The sequence below is a fragment of the Littorina saxatilis genome, linkage group LG1, assembly GCF_037325665.1.
Source record: "Littorina saxatilis isolate snail1 linkage group LG1, US_GU_Lsax_2.0, whole genome shotgun sequence".
Classification (NCBI taxonomy): domain Eukaryota; kingdom Metazoa; phylum Mollusca; class Gastropoda; order Littorinimorpha; family Littorinidae; genus Littorina; species Littorina saxatilis.
This window is the reverse complement of record NC_090245.1, coordinates 93,914,235-93,940,734: the sequence shown is the minus strand read 5'-3', so window position 1 is coordinate 93,940,734 and position 26,500 is coordinate 93,914,235. Positions and strand designations below refer to the sequence as shown.

General features: G+C 41.8%; 1 protein-coding gene across 1 annotated transcript in view; it reads left to right on the top strand.

The window, feature by feature from the left end:
• The window catches only part of LOC138946016 (zwei Ig domain protein zig-8-like), a 176,598-nt gene that overhangs the window by 56,846 nt on the left and 93,252 nt on the right, over positions 1-26,500 (top strand). Inside the window, exon 2 of the mRNA XM_070317552.1 lies at positions 20,569-20,833. The gene's annotated coding sequence lies outside the window, so the exon portion shown is untranslated. The remainder of the gene's footprint in view (positions 1-20,568; positions 20,834-26,500) is intronic.

Sequence of the window (26,500 nt, the reverse complement as noted above, 5' to 3'; positions counted from 1 at the left end):
AACGTCTCCAATCTGCAGTGTCCGAAGAAAGAAAAAAAATCGGTGAATAATGACAACCATAACATGTCTGGAATACGTTCCTTGTGCGTGCATCACTGCAATTTGTGCATTTTATGTCTTCACTTGTAAAATTATGCATGATGGTATTGTCAGCCAGCCGTACCCGGCTTTCAGACATCCAATCGGCTTACGCTGTGAACTCACTTCAATAACAGTTGCTGATAAATGACGGTCATTGTTTATCACAATGATGTGATTTTCAGCCACATGGTTTTAGATAGTGTTCTGTAGCTGTGTGTCTGGCATTAATTGCAGATATTAGAAGTTTAAAGTGAAAAACGTTTTTGGTAAACTATTCCATGTAACTGACTCGTTCTCACCTTGTTTGGTTCAATTTTGCCAAGAGAACTGACTGGTGTGGTAACTGTTGTAGGAAAGGAGGTATATTTGTTTTTGAATGATAACTAAATTAATGAATACATAGACATATGTCTGTCTGCCTGACTTTATTCCCTGACTGCCTGACTGCCTGCATGCCCGACTGACTGAATGACCGAATGAACGAATGGATGAATGACCGACTGACTAACCGGAGGAATGAATGACTGAATTAAGATTATGAATGCACGAATGAATGAATGTGAAGGAACAAATCAAGCGTGACCTTCAAACCATCCCAGGTAAGACGTTTTCATTTGAATTTTATTGACGTACAAAAAAGGGAGATTGAAAAAAATCAACATTTATCTTGTCGTAAATCAGCAGCATTAATCAGCTTTTTATATCTCCACAGTTGTTATATTTCATGCGACGGAACTGTTGCACGGCCGTGTCATCCATCATCAAAAGAGACCGCAAAGCATGACGGGAACTTGGTTTTAACTTCCGGAACATGTTCAAACAGTTACACTCAAACATTTTCTCTTCCAAGGACCTCAGTACTTTCTTAAGGGTGAGCCTTCATGAAAAGATCCCGTTCTGTTTCTCGCCAATTACAGCCAAAAGTACGGGCGGCAAACACTAACTTGTGGAAGTGGTTAATTTTGGCATCTTGGTCTCTTGGTCTGATTATCTCGTCTCTTTTAAACGGGAGCAAGAAGTCCCGAAAGGGCAAACTCACCAATTATCAGTCTCGCCTCCGCCAAGGCTTTTTTGACCACCTTTTGTTTGTGTGTGTGTGTGTGTGTGTATATGTGTGGGTGTGTGTGTGTGTGTGTGTTTGCATGTGTGTGTGTGTGTGTGTGTGTATATATGTGTGTGTGTGTGTGTGTGTGTGTGCGTGCGTGCGTGCGTGCGACCGTGTGTGCGTGCGTGCGTGTGTGTCTGTGTCTGCGGAAATAAAGGTGTTAGTTACACAAGCAGAAGCCTCGATAACTTCCTATAAGGCCAAAATCAGTGACGATTTACTGATACGCAATGGAAACTATTTTCGATACAAAAACAGAACTCAGGCGGTAGAATTTACAAGGGGAAACAAACTAATGATAATCAAGGTGCCTGCAGGATACTTAAGTTATGACACCCGTTACAAGAAAGCTTTTGAAAAAACAATACTATCCACGAGCTGTCTTTACATTAAAGAATATTGTGACGTATCATATTACTCCATCATTTTCATCCCTTGTAATTCAAAATTTCATTTCACCTCAGGAGTTTTCATCTCCCAGAAAAAAACTATTTCGGATACTCGTGGCAGACAAAAATATAGCAATGTCTCATATTTCGCCGAGCTTCTTGTGCATTCTGGTGGCACTTTGGATCTCATTTCACCCAAGATGAAATTAATCCGAAAGTAGAAAGTGCTCCCCGATATGGACAAAAACGGGAAATCGAGATATTCAATTGCACTTCATTTTTTTCAGGTGCAGTAATCTTCGGGTTATTGTGCCGCTGCGGGCACGTTTATTCGCGAGCAGAAAATATTCCCCATCGAGCGGAGGTCACGTGCACACAATATGGAATTCTTGCGCGCCTAAGAGGATTGGACGTAGCCGATCTTCCGGTCTGTGGGGATCAAAGTATCGCTGTGATTGTTGTTCCCGGCTTCCACGATGTAAACCTGTACACCGTTCTGGTGATCCATAGACCCTGGGAGAAAGATAGAACTCATACCATACTCTGCTGGTTATATAGGGGAATAAGCAGACTACTTTACCACGAACGTGTGAAAGGTTTGATTGATGCGATTTTTAAGCTCTTCTGTACAGTGTGATAATTGTGCGTCGGGGTGACTGTACTGTGTGCGAGCCTATAATTATGCACAACTAACTGTATGTGTGTGTGTGTGTCTCTCTCTCTCTCTCTCCCTCTCTCTCTGTCTCTCTCCCTCTTTGTCTCTCTCTCTTTGTCTCCCTCTCTCTCTCTCTCTCTCTGTCTGCCCCCTCTCTCTCAATTTTGCGTGTGTGTGTATGTGTGTGTGTGTGTGTGTGTGTGTGTGTGTGTGTGCGTGCGTGCGTGCGTGCGCTAAGAAATTGTTTACGAACCTACGAGGTTACAGACAGCTTCAGAAATATTGACAGTCAATTGAGGAAAAATAGCAATAATCATAATTGAAAAAAGGAAAAAAACAAAAATAAACCAAATTAAAACATAAAACGAAAATAATTTCGTCGCAACAAGAAAAGCAAAGTAAGAGGAAAATGTCAAATGTACGTGATGTTACGCCGGTTTGACCAGAAAGTGTTATACTGCTAGCAACTTTAAAGCTGTGGTCTATTTATGACTTTCCGGGGCTACGAGGTTGAAAAATAGGGATAAAATCATGTACAGAACTCTGTACAGCAAACGCTACCCGAAACCCCACCTATACGGCGTGTATGACCTTGAGAGCTTCAGTCAACGCTTGAATTTTGCAGTGGTAACATCCGGTTTGCTCTCTCAGAGCTGAGCATATTTGTCAAGAAGGATCGAGCAGAAAAAATAAACGACTTGGCAGGGATTCGAACTCGAAGGCCTCGGGTCCTCGAAATGTCGGGGCCGATGTCTTAACCGCTAGGCCACTTCACCAGTGTTGTCAAAGATAAAAAAAGAGATAATTTTATATCATTCTACACTTGAATTACCATTCATGCGTTGCAAAAACGTCAAAATTGCCATTAAAATTTGCCTTTATTTGCAAACATGTTTCACGGAATCGCAGTACATGTTTACACCGTCATGCTACACGACATTCGCGCCATGCAAATAGCTGCGATATCTCTATTTACAACATCCAACAAAAATGACAAGAACAGTAATTGAATCTCTCCAAAGCTCTGTGCAGTTGAAAACAGACATCTAAGAAATAGTTATACATGTATTCACTTCTGAACAATGGGCGGATAGAGATATAAATCATGCTGCTTCAAGAATAACATAACATGAATTTATATCAATGTTTTTCCTTCTTTTTCTCAATTGGCAGTTGTTACGGTGCTATTATTATGCCCGCCCCAATTCAGTTAAATTCAGAGAGCTTTTTTCCACTACAAAAAAGAGTTTATTGCTAAAACTCGCAAAGTTCATGACACTTGTCATGGACTGTTTGAGAAGCGAGTAAAATTTAATTCTCTTTTAGCTTTATACTCCGTTATCTGTTTTGTGTTGTTTGTAATAGTATTTTTGTCCTTATGTTAACCCACCCATCACCCCCCCTCTCCCTTCCCCCCATTTCCCATAGTAAAGAAATGTATGTAATCACTTTGCACTTGTAGTGTTTTATTATTATTAGTATTAGTATTATTATTATTATGATTATTATTATTATTTATTATTATTATTGTTGAATTGTTTCTTGTATTGTTTTTGCTCTCCCTCACCCCTCAACTCCCTTTTCTGTACATAGTCTGATTTCTTTTTGTTTTAGTTCCTTTTATTTGGTGTTGAATGAAATGTGTTTTTATTGTGTTTTTTTAATTTTCCATGTACCCTCACGGGGTTTTATTGGAATAAATAAAACTTGAACTTGAACTTGAACTTGAACTTGAACTTGAACTTGGCGCAGTAGCCTAGTGTTTAGGACATGAGACACGAAGTCTCGAGGTCGAGAGTTCGAATCTTCGCCGGGGCGTTAATTTTTTTCCCTTGATCTCTCTTGAAGATAAAATATGATCAGTCTTGAGAGAGCAAACCGGATGTTATCCCTGCAAAATTCAAGCGTTGACTGAAGCTCTCAAGGTCATACACGCCGTACAGGTGGGGTTTCGGGTAGCGTTTGTTGTACAGAATTCTGTACATGATTGTATCCCTATTTTTCAACCTCGTAGCCCCGAAAAGTCATAAATAGACCACAGATTTAAAGACCGGACCGAGTTCCTCTTTTTCACACTTTCATTAATGAAATTTGATGGTGGCGGTTGGGGAGGAAAAAAGCGGAAAGTAGGAAATGTCAAGGGAACAAATTATGGTTTTAAAGGGATACTATTGATGCGACCGTTGGGGGGGGGGGGGGGGGGTGGGGGGGTGGGAGGGGGGGGGGTGGGCGCGAGGGGTTATTGCGAATTTGACGAATCTTACGAAGCTTTTAAAACTCCTGATTATTCAAATTGAAGGCAGTCCTCTTGCGCAGTAGCATTATTTATAACGCAGAATTTGATGGTATAACTTTGGAAGAGAGCTTGGGGCCTTTTTTCAGGTTGGTTTGGTTTTTGGGGTTTAATGTCCCTTCAGCAGATGCTTTTTTCAGGTGATATCCCTTTAAGTTTAAGACCGCAAGAGAAGTGCCTGAAATGAATGGATTGAAGTTTGACATTCACTGCCGCACCTCGCTTTAAAAGTCATCATGTTGATTGTTCTTTGTTCATGTTAAAGGTCATGCTTGCACTTATATTTTCATCAGGTGGTAAAAGTGTACGTTCCCAGAAGGGAGGGATTTCGGTTCAGTTTTGGTGGTGACTGGTTGCCCACTTTTCATTCTAGGAAGAACAAGCCAGATAAAGGGGGTGGGTGGGTGTGTTGTTGGAAAGTAGGAGTGGCGGTGTGAGCCGTTTTTCCGTACAAAAGGACTAACTTAAACTGACAGTTTCATTAGCTTCTTAAAGCATTGCTTACTTTTACGGGAGGAGCATTGGTAGACTTTGTCCGATTACTTTCTTTTTAAGGTGGTGGTGTTCATTTTATGTTAGCACAAGTTCCCATTTTCACGTACGATTTCCTCAGGTACTTTCTTTCTTTCTTTCTTATTTGGTGTTTAACGTCGTTTTCAACCACGAAGGTTATATCGCGACGGTCCTCAGGTACTAAAAATGTTCGTTGCTCAAGGGTATGTTTTGATGGTGATTGGACAAAGAGTGAGTATTTTGGAAGAACGGGGGAGATTGAAGAAGAGAAAAATACGGTGTTCCTTTTTCATATGAAAGTTTATATTTTTACACGCATTTTGATTAACATTCCTCTGCTGAAATAGATCGTTTTTGGTTTGGGTTTGTGTGGTGATTCGGTACAGATTTGATTTAATGGAAAGGATGGAGAAAATTGAGGGCGAGAAGTTCAAGCTGTCAGGTTTTAATATTAAAAGACGAACTTTTTCCTGCATTTTCATTTGAAGATTTAAACAAAAAAAGATCTCCTTGCTGAATGGGAGGAAGGTTGCTGCATTTTTTCGGGGGTAGTGATTGGGTACAGAGTTAATTATTCAACCTAATCACACAAAAAGGTGAGAGTAAGGGGGTCTGGGGAGGAAAGCCTCAGAGGAGCATAGAAAAGAAGGCTGGATGAAAAGTGTCAACAATTAGTGGCACTGTGTGACGTGAGAAAACGGAATGAACGGAAAATGTCACACGTGTCACAGTGTTTAACAGCATTCAGTGTCTATCGGTATACTGTTGACATCAGTTGTGTGGCATCAGAAAATAAGAACAATTAATTCATTAACGGACGCATACAGTCTTACATGTCCCATTAGTGGTACACATTTAGTAAGAATCAGTTGTTATATTTTTCATAAAGACTCTGAAAGCCATAGTTCGTTATACGCGTAGGTGTGCGAGAATATGTAAGCGCAGTGCTTTAAAGATGTCCATGTTATATAGTGCTATATGTTTTATGTAAAATCAATGTCTTGTTTGTATTATTGTTATGTACCACCCCTGAATTTCTCTATGAGATAATAAAGTATTCTTATTCTTATTCTTATTCTTATTATCAATGTTTCAATAACTGCTTTGGGACAGACTAATTTTTTCCCCAACGGATGCCTTTGATGCAGGTTCTGTATTTTTTCCAAAGTAAAGATTTGACTTCTGCAGTCTGAAAAGCCTTAATTTGAAACGCAAGACCCACTTTTACGTTATTTGTTGTTGTTGTCGTTGCTGGTTTCAGTATCCGACTGACATTAGTGATGAGATACATGAGGGATGGGGCGTGTATTGAAGCGGTCAATCGTATTTTCAGATACTTCACCTCTGAGCTATACCTGACGATTCAAAGGTTTGGTTGTGAACTAAGAAATCTCAACAGCCGGGCGCCAAAGTGATGTTTTTAGAAAAAATCCAGAAACAAAGAGACTGCCAACGTTCCAACATTCAGAATCTAATTGTTTGTCTGTTCACTTAAAAGACCGTTGGGTCGATATAGTTATTTGTGATTGTAACGTATTTTTGTCAATAACAACGTTCCAACAACTTACCTTTCTTGGTTTTTTATTCTGATGTTTTTAGAGTTTGTCAGCTCGGCTACGCTAGAAGAAACGTACATGGGCAGAATGCTTTGCAGATGAAACTGAAGTCGGTCATCGGTTTACATCCTTCATGTTAACTCCTTATCATACAAGTCCCAGCCCTTCGTATAACGTAAGGTCGTTCGATCATAGTGTGTGTTCGAGTAGACATATGTTTATTGTTACCCAAAAAACGGGCGCAGTGGCGTGGTGGTAAGACGTCGGCCTCCTAATCGGGAGGTCGTGAGTTCGAATCCCGGTCGCTGCCGCCTGGTGGGTTAAGAGTGGAGATTGTTCCGATCTCCCAGGTCAACTTATGTGCAGACCTGCTGGTGACTTAATCCCCTTCGTGTGTACACGCAAGCACAAGACCAAGTGCGCACGGAAAAGATCCTGTAATCTATGTCGGAGTTCGGCGGGTTATGGAAACACGAAAATACCCAGCATGCCTACTCAACGAAAGCGGAGTGAGCTCTCAGAGTATAGTGTGGGGAACCCAAATGGGCAAACGAGCTCACACGTAACCGGACAATTCTGGAACGCTGAAGAAGAAGAAGAAGAAGTTACCCCAAAGTATATTAAAGCCCGGGTTGAACTGTGACGGCTTTGAGAACGTCATAAAACTTGTGACAATTAAATGTCATTGTTAAGGTATCTCAAGGAGATTCGTGCACATATCGAGGCGATCTTACTCGAATTCTTATTTGAATTTCTGTGTTGATTGGGGTCTTAAATTTGGAAAAACTGCAAGGGTGTGGAAGAGATTGGGAAAAGGGGTATACACACAGTTAGGAATTAGGATGGAAGGGGGATCTAGATAGGGTGGGGTTGGCGGTCTGCTGGGAACGATAACAATAATGATAAAGTAGTAAAAATGAGTGCTTGTGAAATAGCCAATCCGGCAAATTATGTGCCTTACAAATTTGATACCCGGCCTCTCACCTCCGCCATTCTCCTGCTTTAGTTTGCCAACATTGATTGCGCACCGTTGTGAAAACAGAAAACTAAAAAATCAAAAAAGAAATCGCCCTGGGCAGACATTTCTTCATTATCCCGACCTCAATGCTCATCTTCGTTCATAAAATTGAAAATTGATTGATTTGCATTCAGGTCCATTCATCATCCTGTCGTCGGACGTGTGAAATTGACACAAGACCAGCTCACGGAAGAAGCAGTTTTTGTGTGTTTGTCTTGTTCTTTTGTTTTCGGTCTCTGGCTCTCTAGATCTCTGTGTCTGTCTCTTGTTCTTTCTCCTGACCGAACGGTGTCTTTCTCACGCCAAATTGTGTTCCCTCTCCATCTCTCTCCATCTTGTGACGAGAACCAAGGATTTCCGTTCTCCTTCCTTCTACTTTCCTCCCCTCATTTCTCTGTCTGTCTGTCTATATTTTGTATGTCTTTATCTCTTACTCAGACACTCTGTCTGTCTCTCTCTGTCTTTCTGTCTTTCTGTCTGCTTTTCTATATGTCTGTCTGTCTTTCTGTCTTTCTGTCTGTCTGTCTGTCTATCTTTCTGTCTTTCTGTCTGTCTGTCTGCTTTTCTATATGTCTGTCTGTCTTTCTGTCTTTCTGTCTGTCTGTCTGTCTATCTTTCTGTCTTTCTGTCTGTCTGTCTGCTTTTCTATATGTCTGTCAGTCAGTCTGTCTGACTCGGTCTCTGTCTCTGTCTCGGCCTCTCTCTCTCTCCCTCTCTCTCTCTCTCTCTCTCTCTCTCTCTCTCTCTCTCTCTCTCTCTCTCTCTCTCTCTCTCATACGGCCGGTTATGACGGAAAAGTGACGCAAGTTAAAAACAGCTTGGTCAGCTTGATTGTTATCAAAACGCCTCTTGCTCTGCTGTCTGTCTCTGTCTGTCTCTATCTATATATATCCACGCCCCTGTCTCGTTTATGGTCAGAATGGGCAGAAAAGTGAGGCGAGTTAGCAAGCTGAGGTAACGGAAGGGGTGGTTCCACATCAATTGTTGTGAGAGAACCTCTGTCACGCCCCTCATTTCCCACTTCCTCTCCTGCCAATCCCCCTTACCCACCTTTCGCTCTCACGTCTGGGCACGGGCCTTCCTTTGAATTGTCCTGCAATAACATGCGAGGTGTTAGTTTGGTCATAGACCTGGACCGCCAACTCGTCACGTGACCCTTCGAGGTTACGACTCTCGACTTTCAGGGGCGCGTCGCGTCCGGTTTTGAAAGGCCAGCGATTCGAAGACAGGGAAAAGAAAGCACGCTCCAGTTATTTGTGACAATGGGAGGTGACAATGAACTGGATTTTCCAAAACTCCGAACTAAACTTAACAAAACTCATCGAAAAACATGTTCTATAATGCACTTTTGCTGAGTTTATTTTAGCATTTTCAGAACTTACCTCGGCAACTTCGTCCATGTTTACAATCGACACCGGATATCACGTCCCGCTTATTTCTGAAAGGCTTGTAAGCGTAGGTTCCTAAATGCGAGAGGCCGCTACCTCGTAATAGAGAGAAAGAGCGGAGAGAGAGCTATACTGTTCAAAAAAAGAAACGCATAGCTTGTAATATTTGGTTAATTTAGTTATATGGCTACAAGGATATCCACCAAACTGCAGAAAATGTTTATCTGGTCGTCGACCTTTCGTCCATTGCCACAAGTGAGCTCTGCACGTGACGCATGCGTTATCAGTGGCTACAATGTCAAAATTGCTCATTTGGCATGACCACTCGTCATGCTTCAGTGTAATCTCGTGAAACTCGGGGAATATTGAGCTCTCACCATGTCTTCCAAAACCCATAAAAGTGGATTGTTCGCCACAAAGAAATCAGACGACAATTCAGCGACGAAAGATGGCCCGATTGAGCAGAGAAGACCGCCAAATTGCATTGGGTCGTTTACAAGCAGGCCAAAGTCAAAGTGCAATCGCCAGGCACTTCCACGTGTCCCAGAGCACCATCAGTAGACTGTGGGTCAGGTTTCAAGCCACTGGCTCCGTTGCTGACTTGCCACGAGCGGGAAGACCAAGGGCGACAACTGCTGCTCACGACCGCTTCATACGGCTCCGCCACCTCCGGAATCGTTTCCTGTCGGCCTCATCTTCTGTCCAGGCTCTCCCCGGGCCACACCGATTATCGGACAAGACCGTGCGGAACCGCCTGCATGAAGCTGGTTTGAGAGCTCGCAGACCTCACAGAGGAGCTGTCCTCACCCGCCGCCATCGCCAGAACCGAGTGCAGTGGGGCAACCAGCACCTTCGCTGGACCGTCCGGAATCACTGGAGACACGTGTGGTTCAGCGACGAGTCCTACTTCCTGCTCCAGCGACATGATGGTCGGAGGAGGGTCTACCGGAGAGTAAACGAACGTTACGCGCCCAACTGTGTGGATGAGGCACCCGTTCATGGTGGTGGAGGCGTCATGGTGTGGGGGGCGATCAATACCGCTGGAAGGAGCACCCTGGTGCACGTCCAAGGGCGCATAACTGCCCAGCGATACGTGGAGGAAATTCTGCGCCCACACGCCCTTCCTCTTCTGGCTGACCAGGATGCCATATTCCAGCAGGACAACGCTCGCCCGCACACAGCACGACTCACCACCCAGTTCCTCACCGACCACCATGTCCAGGTGCTTCCCTGGCCATCCATGTCGCCAGACATGAACCCGATAGAACACCTCTGGGATGAATTGGACAGACGTGTGCGCAGGCGAGAAGAAGCGCCGGCAAATCACCGCGATCTATTGCAGGCACTTCAGGAGGAGTGGGACACCATCCCACAGCAAGATATCCGGCATCTGATCCAGTCCATGCCCAGAAGGTGCCGGGCAGTTGTTGCTGCTCAAGGCAGTCACACCCCCTACTGACTTGACAGCCTCGGCACCCAATCGTATTGATTGACTGATTGATTTGAAGATGCAAATGAACTGTGTGTGCATTCAACTGTGTCCATACCAAATTTCAAACAAATAATCTAAATATTGGATTTTCTGTTAATTTTTTCGAAAAATAAAACAAATTTGGCAAGTAGCAACTATGCGTTTCTTTTTTTGAACAGTATAGTTGGCGGTCCAGGATAAAATTAATGGTCTATGGTTTGGTACTGCACGTTCCCTCTGTAGAGGCATTAAGACATCATCTTCGACAATGGCTTGACGGTCAGGTAAACGAAATTAAAAAAGAGAAAAACCCGTTGATAAAACTTCTTCTTCTTCTTGGTTTAAACAAGTTTATTCAATAAATTCCATTGGTACTATTACCGCATACATGAAATAAGGAACATGGAGCACAACAAGCTAGGCTTATAAGCGTACTCTTAAAAGCAAATGAAATTTGGCGGACGATTTTAATATAACAAATTTGAAATAATGTCAAAATAATAATGGTAAATTATGGTAGACAAACATGTAACAATAAAAGGAAAAAAAACAAAAAAACAATGCTAAACTAACAACAGTACTCACACGCGCTCGCACACTCACTCGCACACACACGCATACAATGACTTCCACATGGTTGAAAATAGAATACTACCAGAACAAGGAAATGTAAACAGTACTGCACATGGTCGTTTCGAACATGGATGAGATAAATGCATTCATTATTCAAAGCGTTTGCTTAATAAGATAAACCTGAATAACTGGTCAAATATCAATGCATTTTCGCTGTCTGACTTGTCTCTATTGCCATACAGAAAATCATCAGCGGTTAGCAAATCATAGTTGGGCAGTGTTGACAAGGTGACTTCACGTATTTGAAGAGATAAGGGGCAATGAAAAATATAGTGCTCCGCATTTTCAACACGATAACCACAAGTGCATGACGGGTCGGGAATTAAATGTCTGTCAAATAAATCACTATTTAGATTGCTGATCCTCAATCTCAGTCTGCAATGAATAATTTCTGATTTTCGATCAGATGTGTATCTATACGAGGGAACAACAGAATCATCAGAACTAATACGTTTTTTAAATAACCCAATAGAATCAAGTTGTTTTACAGTATCTGGAAGCTCATTCCACAGGGAAGTCGAAGACAGAAAAAATGACTTTTTATACAATTCAGTTCGAGAGTGGGGAGTCTGTCTGTCAAGTGGTCTTCGTCTATGGTAAGGGTTCACAGAAGCAACGAGAGGAGGCAGACGTTCTAGTAAGTATGGTGGCACGCGTGCATTAACTAATTTGAAATACAAAATCAATTTGTGTCTTTTTCGCCTCTCCTTCAGTGTTGTAAATCCTGATTCATCGTACAATTTTTGGTGACTCGTGCCACGAACTGCACCTATAATGGTTCTTATGGCATCAAGATGCAAGTTTTCTAGTAAAGTAGCTAATCTGTCAGAACAGTTATCCCAAATGACGTCAGAAAAATCAAAATGGGGAATAATAAAAGATTTATACATAAGTTCAAGTGCCTTTCGGCTAAGGCGATACTTATAGGACCGAAAACATGAGAGAAGAACACGTACCTTAGATATAATTGACTGAACATGTGATTCCCATTTGCAGTCGCTCTGAATCAGTACACCAAGATGTTTGTGAACGTGGTTTTCTCTCAGAATTGTTCCATCAAATACAAGAGGAAGGGTTTCAGGCATTCTATTTCCAGAAAAGGTCATCAAATCTGTTTTTAAATTATTGAAATTAACTTTCCATTTTTCCGCCCAGTGTGCAATTTTGGCTAAGTCTGCATTTAAGATCTGTGTCCGCGTGTTTGCATCATTTAGAGATAAATACAAACTGGTATCATCAGCAAAAAGTTTAATGACAGATTCAATATTAATGACAATATCGTTAATGTACACAAGGAACAACAAGGGCCCCAGAACAGAACCTTGGGGAACACCTGAACAAACACGTCCGTATGTCGATTTCCTGCCTTGGATAACAACGGCTTGTAACCTGCCTGTCAAATAATCTTCAAACCATTTTAATAAAACACCTCTTATGCCTATAGCATATAATTTATGCAACAAACCCTTGTGCCACACTCTGTCGAAGGCTTTTGATATATCACAGAAAACAGCCTGAGTCGTCAACTGCTTATCTAAGGATTGACAAAAATCGTCATACATACTCAACAACTGAAAACTAGTTGAATCACCAGGAATAAACCCTGACTGAGAAACCGTTAATAAATCATTCTCTGTGAGATATCGAAAAACATGGGCTTGAACACATTTTTCCAATACTTTTCCAATGCAACTGAGTAATGAAATCGGACGATAGTTACTGCAGTGTTCTTTTTCACCTTTCTTATAGGATTCACATGAGCTACTTTCCAAATTTTCGGAAACTTTCCCTCAGCCAACGATCTCTGGAAAAGGGTTGCAAGCGGATTTGAAATAATACAAGCAGCAAGTTTAAGAAGTTTATTGTGAACCAAATCAGGACCTACTGCTTTCCTAACATCGAGGTTGTTTAGAACAGCGTACACCATTTCGGTAGTTATCACGAGAGGACTAATGGAAATGGGCTCTTCTTCAACTGGTGGAACGTCGTCATCATGACCTTGTATATGCGACTGTCGTAGGAATGCTTCATTAAAAACCTTCTTCTTCTTCTTCTTCTTCTTCTTCTTCTTCTTCTTCTTCTTCTTCTTCTTCTTCTTCTTCTTCTTCTTCTTCTTCTTCTTCGTCTTCTTCGTTTATGGGTTTAGACTCCCACGTTCACTCATGTTTTTAGCACGAGTGGATATTTACGTGTATGACCGTTTTTACCCCGCGATAAGACTTCAAAGGAGTTACGACACAGAAAGGTTACTGGTGTTTACCCATCATCCAGCTCTATCGTTCTTCGCCACTCCCGTGCTGTCATTATCTCCGTTTTTCTCTCTCGGAAATTCCGTTTGTACACACATACATACGCGTGTGTATCTATGCGTCTGTATGCGTATCTGGCCACACTGACGCATACTGATGCATACTGTTTGATTTAAATATAATGCTAATGTTGTAGTGTCTCGTTTCTCTCTATGGTACATGCACCACCACTGCTATTTCTCTATGTGAAATAATAAAGTTAATTTGATTTGATTTGATTTGATTTGATTTGATTTGACTTGACTGATGCTCACGGGCGTCTTCTTCACACCAACACAAAGACGGACGACAACTCTGCCACCCTCCACCTAAGTACACAGAGACATGTATAGGATAAGAAAGAAATCGTCTGACCAGGCATTGAATAGTCAGTCGGAGACGGTATCGTCAAAGAGACCATCGTCCACGACAGCGGGGGACAGTTTTTAGCATTGAACAAGCCACCCGTACTCTAATGAGGTCCGTGTCAAAGTTAACTCCCTTGTCTCATCTTACGCTAGATTGCTTTCCCTTTGGCCCCAGAGGCTGACCTCACACAGGTCACGTTTAGACTGTCATACTGCCGCCCGCATGCAGCTGGTTAGAAAAGGGGGGGGGGGGGGGGGGTGGGTGGGTAGAGAAGAGGAATCATGGGGTTGGGTAGGAAGTTGTGAGGAGATTTGAGGAGAGGGAGAAGTCATTTGAAGGGCGGAGGGGGGGGGGGATTGAGGGATGAGGGTGAGTAGAGAGCGAGTCATGGGAGTGGAGATAGGAAGTTGTGAGAAGTAGGGGGAGGGGGGAGGGGGTAGAGAAAAGGAATCATGAGGTGGGGTAGGAAGTAGTGACTGTTTACCGGGTGGGGGGTGGGGGGGGGGAGTTATTGCAGGGGGTGGGGTTTGAGGAATGAGGGTGAGTACAGAGCGAGTCGTGGGGGTAGGGATGGGGAGATGTGAGAAGTAAGGGTTGAGACCGGCGAATGAGACAATCATTAGGGTGGTGGTGCGAAGCCGGGAAGATTGGGGGTTGGGGTCGCGAGCGACGAGGGTGAGGGAGGAGCGAGTGATGATTTGAAGGAGTAGTGGTGATGTTGTATTTGGGTGGAAATGGCCGAGGGGCCTCAAGAGTGTGATAAATCCTGATCAAAGAGTGAGAGAGGTCGGGTCTCGGAGGACTGTCACCGTTGTAGTTGAAAGTGTCGCCGCTCTTGTTAGTCATGCGTCGTCGGTATTGCAGAGTATCAGGCGTTGTGATTCCAGCTTGGTAACAGTGCACAGCACGCGGAAGCACGTGCAACGTGTAATAAGTTGATCAACGCATGAAATCATCATTTAAGTCAAAAGTGTCGCTCCAGTGTTAGTCATCTTCTGTTGTCGCAGGGTTCAAGGCGTTGAAGTTCCAGGTTGGTGAAAGTATAAAGCCAGGAGCACGTGCATTCGTTATCAAGGTAATTTGTTATCATACAATTAAAGAGACAACAGATTCCCTCGGATACTCGTACTCCACATCAATTTGTGATCATACAAACAGTCACTAGACTCTCTCGGGATACTCCCTTGTGGACAAAAAGAGGCACATTAACGTGGAAAGTATCTTTCATGTGAGTCGTCAACTGCTTTTTTTTTCTCAAGGTGTGTAAGTGTTTTTATTCTAGCGTCAGTTGTGAAGTGCACATAACGTCAAGCACGTGCATTCTGTAGTAAGTTGATGTGTGACAATATAAAAAGAGACACCAGCATTCGTTTGATACTTAATTGTAGAAAGAAGGACATAAAAGTCTCACTTATAGGCAGTTGAAATAGCATAACTCTGAGGTGAGACGACCGTTTATTTTCTTCATGTTTACCTCATTATGGTAGGAAATCAATCTACTTCGTTGTATTTCGCACTTTTTAAGTACTGTTTAGTGATAGAAAAAAAAGATTTATAGTTGACATAACCATAATATATGAGGCCAACAACTGCAAGGATATCTTTATTTTTTTTATTTAAAAGCAACAGTTTCCTTGTTTATATCGTACCTCGTGAAGAATATCGATAGTTAATTTAGTCTTCTCATAATGTTTTTAATGGGTCCTTCAGTAGCTCTCTTGGAATTCAATATCGTCAAAGATTTATGATTAGTCCTCATTACCGTGTCCTGCCATTATAAACCAAGAGACGTTCACATGATTGTAGTCTCAGTCTTCCCGCCTTCGGGTGCACGTGACAACACCATAAATTGGCACCATCACTATGACCCCTGACCCTGACCGCAGAATGACCTTCAAGAACCAGCCAGCATCATGACGTTGTAGCGAGAAAAATGACAAGTGCCACCATAATTATGATAGCAGGTCTGCCGCTCATGTTTTTAGTGGCTCCTGGTTTTCTGTCCTCGCGAGGTTCATAGAGGAGCGCCTTCATGACTTCCCATTTCCCGTCGTAAAAGATTGGACGTGGCAAGAGAACTCTATGCGAGTGAGGGCTAAATACTGCTGCGACGCTGGTCCTTGCATGCTATCTTGGTGGTCGTAAGGTTCAAGGTGTACGATGGTCATAAAGGACATGATAGGTCGACATGGGGTGAAAGTGTATGTCATGCTTGTTATGATAGGAGAAAGTACTTAGTCATATTGGTTTCGGCTTTGTCGTGGGATGCCATCTCGGTAGTAAAGGTCAAGGTGTCAGTTTTACTTAAATTACTGATGTGCGTGTGTTTGTCATTCTGTTTAACGATAGAAATGAATGATGGTAAGTATAGTAGTGATATGTATCGCTTTGTCTTGGGGTGCAATCTTCGCAGCGGCAAATCAATGTTTGAGATTGTCGTAAAGGACACGCTAGGACGACGTTGAGTCAGCACTGTACGTCATGTTGGGGTTATGATATGAATACATATAGGAGAAAGTATCGAAATTGATATGTCGATATGGCGTTGGTCTCTTGTCGTTCGCGATGTGGGTATATAATAGTTCTTGGGTCTTGTGAAAAAAAAAAATTCAAAAAAGTCAAAAAGACGTTTGTCAAAAAGAACCCGGAGTGAAACTGTATGTCATGCTGGGTTGTTGTAGAAGGAACAGAGAGAAAGCACAGCATCGATATTTGTGTGACTATAAATGATGGGGGTGGTTTCTTGTTTTTAGAGATGTGGGTATAGTTCTTGGATCTTGCGACAAGAACGTTGCACATTCAATAACGTCAAGGAGTAGATTGGACACGATAAATCGACCTGGGTTTTAACGGTATGCCATGTTGGGTTATGATAGGAGGAAATGGAAGAAAGTACGCCTGGATATATAACTGTTGTTTGTTGGGGAATTTTGAGGCGAACATTTTTCATTCGATATTCACCTTGAAGGTTTTGTTGCGGGCTGTGCTGGTATTATTCTTCGCGATTATTCTGAGAATTCTAGTTGTATTTGTGTAATATCAGTTGCTTTAAGTGGAATCTTTTTTTCTTGTTTGTTTTACCTTCAAATGTATTTTGTTATACAATGTGTAAAGAATGTCAAGTTGGGCCATGATACAAGAACCATAATATTGCGGTTCAGGTAACGAAGTTACTGTCAATCTTGATCTCAGAAACTAAAATTGCGTACCCTCTGCGTACCCTCTGCTGAGGTTGTTTGTGTAAGAATATTCTCATGAAGATAAAGACATAGTAACACAAAACAATAGCAGTTTGGTGACGGCAGTGTCCAACTACAGAGATATTTAAAGCCTATGAGCACATTGCAGCAAACGGATACTGTCTACCGCCTTCAACAGTTAGTTTTAATGACAATATAAATCGCGTTTTGGAGACCTTTGTAAGGTCTGAGCGCAATGTGACAATTGGGTGTTGCTTTTATTTTGTTTTTGTATTACAGTTTTAATTTTCATGTTATTGCTATAACTGCACAAGGATCTCCAACGATTACAGCGAGAGAAAGAAAGTTGATTATGTGCATTGTCATGTTCAGATTATTGGTATTAACTCTTTCCAACGTCTAAAAATATTACTTAACGTTGCTTTCTACAATGCCACTTCGCCTCACCAATTCGTCGTCAATTCGTCGTAAATTTGAATGAACATATTTCACTCTGCAAACTTATTGAAATATAAGACAGAATAAAAAAAGAAAAAAACCCACCCATTACCAACTCAGAGAAATAGGAAAAAAGAGAAATTCAATCAACCATTGAAAAAGACATGAGCAAAAAAACCAAAAAACTATTATGCTAGAAGAAATGACAGAAAGGAGAAACACGAAAGATGAAAGAGAAAGGACACACATGCACACATAAAACAGAAAACGGACACAAACACGAATAATATTTTTTTCTATTTGTGAAAACGTCTGTACGATGTCTGTTTGCGTAACTGGAGTGAGGACTCCTTATAAATCGAACTGCAGCGCAGCAATAAACCAATACAATATGACATTTAATTCGTTTTTCTGCACACAATTTATCTTAGCGTGCATGCCTTGTCAGATAAAATATAATTCCAGACGATCCCCACTGAGTACAATTGAATTAATGCGCACATGCCAATCACTAAGGGCTTAGATGTCGAATAAAGCTAAAAATCGCACACACACACGTAATTAGTTATGTGCTTCGGATTATCCGTCAATCGCAGTTTCCGTTTTTTTTTATAACTTGATTTCTTCATTTTTTGCGTTTGTTTCCTGCGGCTGCTTTTCTTTTCATACGCGTCTGTTTGTACTGTTCTTTGTCTGTCTGTCTGTCTGTCTGTCTGTCTGTCTGTCTGTCTGTCTGTCTGTCTGTCTGTCTGTCTGTCTGTCTGTCTGTCTGTCTGTCTGTAATTGGTCTACTGGGTTATTAGTGTCTGTCTTTCTCGCTCTGCATGTGTGTGTAAGTGTGTGCCTGTTTTTCTGTCTGCCTAACAATGAGTTTTTTCTTCGCTTGTTTTTTCTTTACAGATTGTGCTATTTTGAACGGTTAATGCCGTTGTCTGGGTATTGCATTGGTGTCCTTTACACCAAATGTTTGTTTTCGCCACAACAAATCCTTAATCAGTAGCCTAGCATGCAGAGAGTGTTTTAGGTGGGTTTTTTAAAACTTCAAATACTAATAAATGTCAAGTTAAATCCTGTCTATAATCGATCTGACTTTAAGGCTTTTTTCTTCTCCATCTTGTCTGTGAAAACTGTCCCGTTGCATAATGTTGCTAAGATGTACGTAATGCTCGCATGAATACGTCGGTTGCTCTTCGACTTATTGGCCATAAACTAAAAGGTTAATTATAATTCATTCAGTACGCTTGCTCCTAACACGTCTATAATTGCAGTGACTTTTTAAAATTTTTTTTTTAAATGAGCATCTTTTCTATGAATACGGTCCCATTAAACGGTGACTTGAAAGTTCTACGCTATGCCTGCCTATGTCGAGTACATTGCTTCGACTTTTCCTTCGTCATAAACTAAAACTCACATGATCAGAGAACTGCTCGACATGGCTTATAAAAAAAGCGCCCCCTTTATTGGCTGCCCTCTCGTTGGTTTACGAGCTTCCCCGATGTCGATGCTCTTGTTTCCGGTACATGATTTGAATATTTAAAAGAGAGGGATCGATAAGGAACATGTGTCCTTCATTGACGTTTTTATTGGGCGTCAGTATACGCTCAGGCCCGGGACTTGGGAAATGCACTATGTCGCGATGGTATTTTAAGGCTAGGAATAAAGACGTTTTATTTATGGATCGTTTGAAAAAAAGTACAATCCAAAGGTGAAATGGTGTTGTTAAACTGTATGGTGCGGGAGTATTTGTCTTGCCTGGTGGCTGTACTGAGTGTGTGTGTGTGTGTAAATGTGTATGTGTGTGTGAGTGTGTGTGTATGTATGTGTATGTGTGTGTGTGTACCCCCGTTTCCACAGGTTTGGTTGCCTAAATCACCATAACGCAACCATCCACACGTGGATGGCAACCTAAACTCTGGATGGCAACCATAAATGTGTGGATGGTCGCTTCATTTAACACCGTTAAATTGACTTTTTTGACGGAAAGAATGTCATAACAATGTTCAAAATGACATTCTTTCCGTCCTCTATAGGCGACGAAATAGGTCAAATTTTGTGCATTTTTTAGTGCAAAATTCTTCGATGCCGGAGCGAGTACTGCACCCAGTGCTGTTGTAGTGCAAGTGCACTAGAAAGGCACTGCACCCAGTGCCGCCTCTTAGGTAACCATCCACACTTTAGGTGCGTGTGTGTGTGTGTGTGTGTGTGTGTGTGTGTGTGTGTGATTTACGCATTTGGACCGTTTTTCAGTCACCCATACACACATCCTAGTGAGTGGGGATAGGTGTGGGGATAGGTGTGGGGATAGGTGTGGGGAGTTTCCATACCTTTCCTTGCAGTGACACCGAACTTATACGCCTGTGTCTGGTACTACGGCCATACGCTAGATTATTATAAAGTAAGAACGAGACCGTTGCATTTTGCGTATTAAGAATGGAGAATGAAATAAATAAACAAGGAAAATAAATCTTCTTTGACACTACTTTCTCAACCTACCTTCCATATATCTAAAGTTTCAGTAATGACTGGATAATCCAGACGGGCGTAGTGTTTTCTGATGACATTCCAAACCGATGGCTTGAGGTTTGATTTATGGGCCTTACCAACAACCGCAGTTTTGACATTTCGATTTCAGTCCTGACAATAGGCATACGTATTACTCATCTGGTTTTATTATTCTATGCGCTATTGATATTACTTTGAATTGTCAGTTACTGTGGTACTGTTCTTTGCAATAAAACGTTCATGAAAATAATTATAAGCTCGTTCGAAACTTGCATAGCCATTCTTCACTGTCGATGAAGCTGAACTGAGGTGGAGATGGATATTGTGAAATACTGTCTCAGCATTTGATGAAATGATTTATGACCTTGCACTCTTCTGATGACAATTAATGGTCGTGTTTACGATTTGTAATTTCTTTTTTATGCTATGTTGCAAGAAATGTGCATTGTTAGCAGACAGTAGAGTATGTACCGAGAATTCCACTTTGATGGACTTTTGTGATTGTTACAGGTTTTGACGAATATCAAACAGCATTAGTTAGTATTGATCTATATTAGTCTGTTTATGTGTATGTGTACGTGTCTGTCCGTGTAAGTGTATGGTCGTAAAGAGTATTTGGCACATTTCGTACATTAAGTCATGTAGCCATCTCTGTGTTTCTGTTTTCAGAAGGTCACGCTGGTCGTCCAACAAGGCTTAGTAGCTCGCCGGTTTTGTTTCCGAGTCACCGATTCTGCCTGGTCCTGCATCTAATGCCTGCATCTGCATCAGACACACTTCTTTGTGGCATACGCTGCCAGTACAAGACCTCGATACTCGGATAAGACGGCACCCCTTGGATAAACCAGCACTGCATTGAGAAGGCAGCTCTACTTGAATAAGACTTTACTACTCAGAGAAGGCTGCGCCGTTCAAACAGGATTTCATTACTCAGGTAAGACCGAATTACTTGAATAAGACTGCACAGTTCGTAAGAGTCTGCATTATTCGGATGGGTAAGTGTTTCACTATTCGAAGACTGTCGATGTATTTACCAGTCTCCTTCTTCTTCTTCTTCGTTCATGGGCTGAAACCCCCACGTTCACCCATGTTTTTAAACGAGTTGGTTTTTACCCCGCCATTCAGGCAGCCATACGCCGCATTCGAGGGAAGCATGCTGGATATTTTCGTGTTTCTATAACCCACCGAACTCGAACATGAATACAGGATCTTTTCCGTGTGTACTTGGTCTTGTGCTTGCGTGTACACACGAAGGGGAATAAGGCACTAGCAGGTCTGCACGTAAGTTGACGTGGGAGATCGGACAAATCTCCACCCTTATCCCACCAGGCGGCCTCGGCCGGGATTTGAACTCACGACCTTGCGATTCGGAGGCCGATGTCTTATCCACTAGGCCACAGCGCCCGTCATAGTTACCAGTCGATTCACACACAGATTCCAGTGAACAAGTTTAACCATTGAAGTAAACTATCTTCGTGCCGAGCTCTGGAGAATGTCGGAGTTGCCTGCCGTTTTGTTTTCTTTTGTTTCTTTGTATTGCATGCATATGCTTGTTAAGGAATTTATTTGTTTGATTTAAGAAGATTTTTTAAAATAAACTTTTTCTAACATGTGCGCGTTATAAATTCTCGTATTATTATTATTTAAGTTATTGAGACATCCCAGTGCACTAAGGGATTTATAGAGCAAATCGAGAAAATTCATTATAGAACGAAGCGCATATTTCTCGTGTTGTATCTTCACTCATCGGGGAGTCTGATACTAAACATGAACGGTAAGAATGCTCTGAACCCTACACGTATTATATCCCCTTCGTTTTTTCGTTCACATTTGCCCAACATGTTACTTTGCTGAGCGGGATTTATGTCGTCTGCTAGGCTAGGGCAATCGAACCACTGCAGTCTGCACGCATGAGGCAGGCTGGTAATAAGTCTTATATGGTAAGAACGTTCTGAACCCTGCACGTTTTCGATTACGATTGTTCTTGCCTTGAAATTATAATTCGGAAACCATTCATTTACTGAACTGATGCAGTCGTCTTTCAGTGTAGTCTGCTACGTATGACAGAGTCGATCGATTCAGTCTTCCAAATGCTGGTCTATTTATTTATTAAGGAGATTTCTGGCTGGTACGTTATCGGAATAACACTTGTGTTTTCTGTTAGCCGCTGGGAATTGTATGCTAACTCAACATTTGGTAATGTGGATGATAAGCTACATGCCACTAACACGGCATATGAGAAGAATCTATGCAAGTCGGCGAAAATGAGACGAAACACAGCGGCTTCTATTTTTAGATCAGTGGCACTGTGGCACAGGCACATGCAATCTGTCAGAAAAAAAACCCACTTCTGCTTTAATTGAGAAGCAGGGAATTTATGGTCATTTGGTATTGTGGAGAATATAAGCTACATGTCATTAATTAATTCTGAGGATGAGAGCACAGTCTCGCTTAGGCAAAGGGCGGAAGAATAAGCTCTGTATAAAAGTTAGCGCACTCCAAGAGTGCGCTAACAGTTTTAGTGCATCGCCATTAACCAATCAACTGGTTCACATCAGTCATGTGACACCAGTACTTACTGACAATTATTATTATTATTATTATTATTAAAACAAATAAGACACACACACACACACAAAAACTGCATCTAAACGTGACACTGCTTCATTTTTAATTCAAAGAGATCATGTTAAGTGCGTTCAGTTCATGTTCTTTTTTCTGTCGTGACATGTATTAATAATTCTCATTCATTTGACACATAAAGTGAGCAAAATAACTAGTGCACCCATTTTCGTACCCGAACTAAAACATTCATTCCCGTGCCATTTCATTCACACTTTATAATATGGCATTAAAGGCCTTTTACTTGGCAATCTGGTACACTTTTCGGATCAAAGATTTCTGAAATGGGTACACAAACACTTTGTTCGTTTCTTTGTTTGTTTGTTTGCTTGTTATGGGTGCGATTTGATTGTGACCTTAGACAATGGAAAGAAAACTTAGATGATCAATTGTTTGTTCTCTTGAAAAATAACTTTCATGGAAGATAAAAACACTAATCCTTTTTCCAAGTCAAAGAGAATATATACATACATTAAGTGTATTGGTGTTTTCAGTCGCGATGCAAAAGTACAGATATCAATCATTCACTATCACTTGACACATTGAAAGGGTAGATCGAAATTGAAGTCTGGAGAGAAAAATATATTTTCACCGAGGCAAGTAAACTGTTTGTTTATTTTTTTTATTTTTTATTTAATTTGAAATTGTCCACATTCACAAACACAGCAACTGCTGACAATCAAAAGTACACAAGACAAACAACTGAAAACAAGCACAGATGAAAACGTCAGCAACATTTTACAATACTACTTGTTTTTAATTCGTACATTGAGTTCATGTATACTATTTTCTGTTCATGACCTAAACGTACCGATATCAATCATTCACTCTCAGTTGACACATCATAAGGACAGATCGAAGTGGAAGTCTAGAGAAAAGTTATTTTCACCGAAGCGAGTAAATTTTTCATTTTAACTGCGGAATCCCTGGAGAAGACGCCTCCATTAAAACAGTTGGGTCCACGTCAGATTCGGTCTACGAAAACAGACCTTCAACTTCCACATCAGGACTGTTTCTTTTTCTCCGACACTAGCGTGTGCCACATTAATTTTCCAGGCCCCTCCATATTTTTCCCGTTTTGTTCTCCTTCCTCTGCAAGCCCCCCCCCCCCCCCCGCCCCTCCCCCCTCTGCCAGTCCGCCCCCACCCCCAACCCTTTGCCCGTTCTTTCGACTTTTCCTTTTTTTTGTCCTGTAGTATGGGTATCAGCATGAAAGAGTGGTGGAAAATATTGAATTAGTTTTATGTTGGCTCATTGTTTGAATTTTCGTGCGTTCATTGGTCTTGTCTTGTCTAGCGCAAGAGATACAATTACAAGAATTGTGTTTCACTTTTACACTGGATGTTATTTACTTTACGCGGCAACTTCCCGTTAAACACGGCGGGTATCTCTCTCGCTCTCTCTCTCTCTCTCTCTCTCTCTCTCTCTCTCTCTTTCGCTCCCCTCTCGCTCTCTCTTTTTTTCTTCTCTCTCTCTCCCTCTCACCTCCTGTAAATGAAAAGTGCAATTAACTTGGTTGTCCAGTTGAGACTGGGGATGGACATACGTGTCGTCGTTTCGGGGTAGTGAGTTTTTTTGGGTATATGTGGGAGGTGTGTTTATAACCTGCCCTGTTATATAGTGCTATATGTCTTATGTAAAAACAATGTCCTGTTTGTATTATTGTTATGTACCACGCCTGAATTTCTCTATGAGATAATAAAGTATTCTTATTCTTATTCTTATTCTTATTTCTTTTGGTACGCGAACTCTCCCTGTGCCAAAGTTCTGAAATGAACGCTTTTTGTAAATAATATTCATATGAAAGCTGGAGCATTCCCCATTATTTTCTTCCTGTTTTTTCAACTTGATGCATGACACTGTATTATTTACTACCCCACACCACTCACAATTAGGTGACCTTTCTAAAAATAAAAGAAAAATGAAAGAAAAAACTTCTGTTCCCCATTGTTCACTAATGTTGCTTTCCCCTCCCTGTTGTGATTCAAATGTGTTGGTGCATATAGCATATGTTTGTGTGTGAATTGCTCGGTCCTGAACAGTCTAATGCAGTCAAAAATAGACTCTATTCAATGCACACTCGATTGTGCTAAACTCATCATGTTTGTCGTTGTCTCAGCAGTTCTGGAAAGATCTGTTGGTGAGAGATAACTTTGTTACAATATTACGGGTTAAATCTCTTGCCAGCCTCAAGTTATTTGATACACTCTATTTTACCGCCTCAGCCACCCCCCTCCCCTCCCTTGAAACCGCCTTTTTCCCTCAACCCCCCGCCCTTTATCCATGCACGTCCCTCAGCCACCACCCCCCACCCCCCCCCCCACCCCTGTTCTCTTCCATAGTGTTAATAGCTACTCGTAGGCGTAATCAAACGTTAGAGCCTCAACTCTCTCTCTCTCTCTCTCTCTCTCTCTGTCTCTCTCTCTCTCTGTCTCTCCCTCTCTCTCTCTCTCTCTCTCTGTCTCTCTCTCTTACACACACACACACACCTATCTATAGAGATTCTTAGCCACTATCGATCTGTATACCCATCCATCCACTTCTCCCTAAGAATCCGTACCTACTGGAACCGTGTCTTCCTTGCGGGGGGCCTCGGCCTCTCATCAAGTGGTAATCAATTATTGACACTGCGACAATTAACGCCCATCCACTTTTACCTAGGTGAGCAATAGATTTCTTCTCTCTTACCCCATCTACACGGAGGTGTGTTTGTCGGTAATTCTGGAAGCTTACCGCTATTTACCTGTCATTTTCAGTATCCTGTATTGCCTAGGTGAGCGATATAGACACAACTCCTTCCCATTACCCCCTACCCAGGAATGTGTCAGTCGGTCATACTAGAAGCTTATATATTTATTTACCTGTATCTGTGGCATTACCAAGGTGACAATTATAATTAAATTCCAAACCTCGTCCCCCCCCCTTACCCGCGCGTTGTGTTGTTTGGCCATATGTGCATGTTATTACTGTACTGCATCTGTTGATTGTGTTTACAGCATTTAACATTACATCTAGGAGAACAGTTAAGGGTACATGTCACCCCTTACACTGTGTGCAGCAATGTGTCAGCCTGTCAGCCCGGAACCTTACCTTATTTCACAGGCATCTCTTAATTGTATCTCCGGTATCCAGTGTTATCTCGGTCACCATACCTCTTTCCTTTAACCCCTACACAACGATATTACTATGTGGCAGTCACTCATTCCGGAAAGTTTCCGTTATTTACCTTAATATATTGTGTCTTCATGCAGCATTCAGTGTTACGTAGGTGAGCGGTTATAAATTGAAATGTTATTCTCTTCCCTTTTTCACCCCATGCGCATCGATGTATTAGTCGTTTATGCTGTGGGTTAACATTTATTTATCTGTATACCCAGTATCTAGTATAACTTAGGTAAGAGGTTATAACTCAAACTCCACAAGTACCCTTGCCCACCCACCCCCCCCCCCCACCCCCACACTGCCCCCCGCGCAGTGATGTGTCTGTCGGTCATTCCGGAAACTTACCGTTGTCTATACCTGTATATCTTGTATCTTTCTTTGGCATCCAGGAGTACATAGATGGGCTGTTATAAATTATATATCACCCCTTACTCTCTGCACACCGAGGTGTCAGTCGGTCATATCTGGCAGCTTACTAGTAGTAGTATGGACCTGTACGTATCTCTTGTGTTGTTCTACAGGATCACATGATAAGTCAGTGCTCAATAAATGTGACCCTCCACCACGAAATGAGTCGCATGTCACCTTTGTATGATTTTAACATTTTTACATTTTCCTAGAGAGTTTTTTTATGTTCTATCCAGTGGTGAAAACCGTTTTAGAAAAGAGCGAAAACTGTTTGAGTTATAAGCCTGTGATTAAGGTGACCCTCACACTGTTACCAGACACTCCCCGGACTTATATTAAGCCTAGCGCAGAACCGCGCGAGGTGACATGCGACTCATTTCGTGGTGGAGGGTCACAAATATGCTACCTG